The sequence below is a fragment of the Scyliorhinus canicula genome, chromosome 13, assembly GCF_902713615.1.
Source record: "Scyliorhinus canicula chromosome 13, sScyCan1.1, whole genome shotgun sequence".
In the NCBI taxonomy this organism is placed as follows: Eukaryota; Metazoa; Chordata; class Chondrichthyes; order Carcharhiniformes; family Scyliorhinidae; genus Scyliorhinus; species Scyliorhinus canicula.
Window position 1 is genome coordinate 4,168,459 of NC_052158.1, and position 4,036 is coordinate 4,172,494.

A 4,036-nucleotide genomic window follows, 5' to 3' on the forward strand; every position below is an offset into this window, starting at 1 on the left:
TGATGCTCACCACTTCCCCTCCAATCACTATCTGACCTTCCCTCTGCCCCGCCCCCTCCGTGACGCTCCACTTCAGTCACAGTCTGCCTTACCCCTGCTCCTCCTCCTCGGTGACGCTCACACCCTTCCCCTCCAATCACAGTCTGACCTTCTCCCTCCCCGCCCCCGCCGCGACGCTCCCCTCCCCCTCCCCGCCAACCGCCGTCTGCCTGCCCCCCTCCCCCTTTTCCTCCTGTCGCTCGCGCGTTTTCTTCCAGTTGAGGTTTGAACGCCAACGTCGGGGCGCCGCCCCTTCGCCGACCCACCAATCAGCGCCCGCGTCCTGGCCCCGCCCCCGCTCTGATGACGCTGCTGCCATGGAGGTTCTCAGGGAGGTCACCACGTGGCTGCTGGGTGTGTCAGTCTGTGGTGCCCTGGCCCTGCTGGTGCCACCTGGGTACCGGCCTGGCATTGCCAAGGTGCCCCGGTAACACTGCCAGCTGGCATGGACATGGCCAGGTTGGTGATGCCAAGCTGGCATTTTCTGCACCGGTATGATCCGGCCGGGGTTGCCCGGCGTGGGGGCCGCCGGCCCACATTGCGTCCGAGGGGGGTAGGGGGGAGGTCAGGGATCTGGATGCCAGGCCGGATTCTCTGGCAGCCTCCACCCCGGTGACTGGAAATTCCCGCCCGAGGTCAGTTTGCCGCCCATGGTGATCCTGCGGCGGGCGGGAAGAATCCATGTGCCCTATGGCTGGATTCCCTGTTTGAAAAACGACCATTATGAAAACTGTGGCCTTTTACGCCCGAAAAACTGCCGGCAAAAGGCCTCAGATTCACAGTCTTGCAGGCAGCTGTCGTGGCGATCGCACTTCCAGCTCAGAGGCGGCCGCCATGCTCCATGCGGGTTTCTTCCGCGTGTTCCGCTTTCGTCCCACAGTCCAAAGATATGCAGGTTAGGTGGATTGGCCATGGTCAGTGTGTGGGTTCATGGGGAAAGGGTGGGGGAGTGGGCCGAGGTAGGGTGGTCTTTCAGAGAGTCGGTGCAGACCCGATGGGCCGAATTGCCTCCTGCACTATGGGGAGAAGTGTGAAGTGATTCATTTTGGTAGATGATTGTGGTGAGACAATTTGAATAAAGGGTCCAACTCTAATTGGGGTTAGAGCAGAGATGAGGGACCCGGGGGTGTATATGTGGATAAATCATTGAAGGTGGCAGGTCAGACTGAGAGCGGGGTTAATAAAGCATACGTCCTAGACTTTATTCATAGGAGCATAGAATTTATGTTAAAATTGAATATAACACTCGTTCGATCTCAATTGGAGTATTGCGTCCAGTTCTGGGTGTCACACTTCAGGAAAGATGTGAGTGCAGAAAAGATTCACCGGAAGGATCCAGGGATGAGAAACTTCCGTCCCGTGGATCAATTGGAGAAGATGGAACCATTTTCCTTCGAGATGAAAAGGTCGAGAGATTTGATTGAGATATTCAGAATCATGAGGGTTCTGGTCAGAGTAGATAGAAGAACTATTACCCTCGGTGGAAAGAGAGTTGTGTGATTGCTGAATTTGCTTCCAAGTCATTGTTTAAAGTACAGTGTGTAGCACTGTTGCTCCACAATGCCAGGGTCCCAGGTTCGATTCCGGGCTTGGGTCACTGTCCGTGCGGAGTCTGCACATCCTCCCTGTGTGTGCGTGGATTTCCCCTGGGTGCTCCGGTTTCCTCCCACAAGTCCCGAAAGACGTGCTGTTAGGTGAATTGGACATTCTGAATTCTCCCTCCGTGACCCGAACAGGCGCTGGAATGTGGCGACGGTGGGGGGGGGGGGGGCTTTTTACAGTAACCATTTCAGCGTTAATGTTTAGCACAGGGCTAAATCGCTGGCTTTGAAAGCAGACCAAGCAAGCCAGCAGCATGGTTCGATTCCCGTAACAGCCTCCCCGAACAGGCGCCGGAATGTAGCGACTAGGGGCTTTTCACAGTAACTTCATTTGAAGCCTACTCATGACAATAAGCGATTTTCATTTCATGTAAGCCTACTTGTGACAGTAAAGATTATTATAATATGACAAATTTCTTCACTGACTGGTGGTCATTGTATTTTTTTATGCAGGACCGGACGTAGCCCTGTTATTTGTTCCAAACGAAGCAGCTTTGAGTGTCTGCGGATCACAGAAGCTCAAACACCTGGTGAACTGACCTGTTCCTCTTCAAAATGGTTTGGTCAGATCTTTTGTACAATCCCAAGAGAGCAGATGGGGCCTTAACTTAACAGCTTTCATCGTAATGCAGAGCCAAGAATGGAGCACAAGGGTGAAAATGTAAAAACCGAGGCATTGCTTATTGGCAACCGATGTAAATCTGTGAGCAGAGAGGGATGGGTGGATGGGACTTGTTAGGAGTATCGGCATAGGCAATAGAGTTTTGGATGGCCTCCAAGTTTACGGAATGTGGAAAATGAAAGACTAGCCAGGAGTCCCTTACAATTGTCACGTTTAGAGGTTACAAAGGCAGGGCCAGGGAGAAAGACCGGGGATCACAGTGTCCTCCTGCTTCCAGGTCCCTTATTCCCCACACCCCCCCATCTATACTCTAACTCTTGTTCTCAATCATGCATGATACTTTTTCTCCCTTAGAATATTCACCCAATCCTAGAAAACTTCCAGTAAAACTATAATGCTCATTGTTGGCATTTGGTGACAGATTTTGTCCAATATATATGCAGCATGTGCCATTAAAACCAGTAACAATGTGATGCAGTGTTGGCTTGAGTGTATCTTATAGGTGATCCCACCAGACTATTAAACAGAGAGGCCAAATTCTACTTTAACAATAAATAATAATAATCGTTATTGTCACAAGTAGGCTGACATTAACACTGTAATGAAGTTACTGTGAAAAGCCCCTAGTCGCCACATTCCGGCGCCTGTTCGGGTACACAGAGGGAGAATTCAGAATGTCCAATTCACCTAACAGCACGTCTTTCGGGACTTATGGGAGGAAACCGGAGCACCCGGAGGAAACCCGCGCAGACACAGGGAGAACGTGCAGACTCCGCACAGACAGTGACACAAGCCGGGAATCGAACCTGGTCCCCGGAGCTGTGAAACAACAGTGCTAACCACTGTGCTACCTTGCCGCCCAACATGGTGCAATATTGTTAATTTGACAGCCAGGTACATTCTAGTTATTTAAAACACTACAGACCATCAAACTGATTTTGGTGACTGCCTCAGCCCTTGTTAACATGTTTTTGACATTGCACCACTTGAACAATGACCCAAAATTCATATTTAGGAGAATGATTTAATACAGAGTGGAATGATTGAACAACTGATGTCTTCGCTGTCAGTGAGGAGCCCTCCAGTGTCTGTGCAACACAACGTCGAAGAATCCAGAGGACAAAGACTGAATGGTTCGTAATTGCATCTGTGTTTCCTCGTTCCGCAAGTCTGAAGACTGCTGAATTGCTGCTTTTCAATAAAATATAGTTTCAGAGTCTACTTTGCAACACAACTTTGTCACAATATTTTAAAACCTCAAAAAACTCCTAAAAGCGCCAAGATAGGGCTGAATAATATGTGCTGCTAACGAGTGAGATGCGCATGGACCGACATATTATCGGGAGCGACAACATCAGGTTGCATTCTCGGTGATAGGCCAGTCTGGGATAAAATACTTTAGCGGGTGGGTCTGAAAATCAAGAGCCGACTCACGCAATGGATTGGATTGGATTGGTACCTCGGTACAGTTATGGGTTATCCCCCGGTATAACCCATAACTTCACCGAAGATTTCATCTACTTACCACTTAGTAGCATCGATTGCTAAGTAAGTAAAGTAGACTTTGGAATAACCACTGTTTAAGGTTTAAACTTTGAAGTTATGTTATTATTATATTTTTTTTTTAAAGCTGCAATCACTGTCTTTACAGAAAGGTAAAAAGATCTTGCTTCTGGATTCTCCTGGTTGGTTGAAGGGACCTTCAGGCCCAACGTTTTAAAAAAAAAAAAAATTTTTATTGAAATTTTTTACAGAAAATATAACAACAAACAAT

The 4,036-nt window shown here is 48.9% G+C and overlaps 1 long non-coding RNA gene across 1 annotated transcript; it reads left to right on the forward strand.

Moving 5' to 3' along the window:
• The first annotated feature begins 213 nt into the window (after positions 1–213).
• On the forward strand, positions 214–2,735 carry LOC119975854. The gene is made up of 2 exons (XR_005462812.1): positions 214–498; positions 2,094–2,735. It is a non-coding gene; the product is annotated as an uncharacterized LOC119975854 (long non-coding RNA).
• Positions 2,736–4,036: the final 1,301 nt, after the last annotated feature.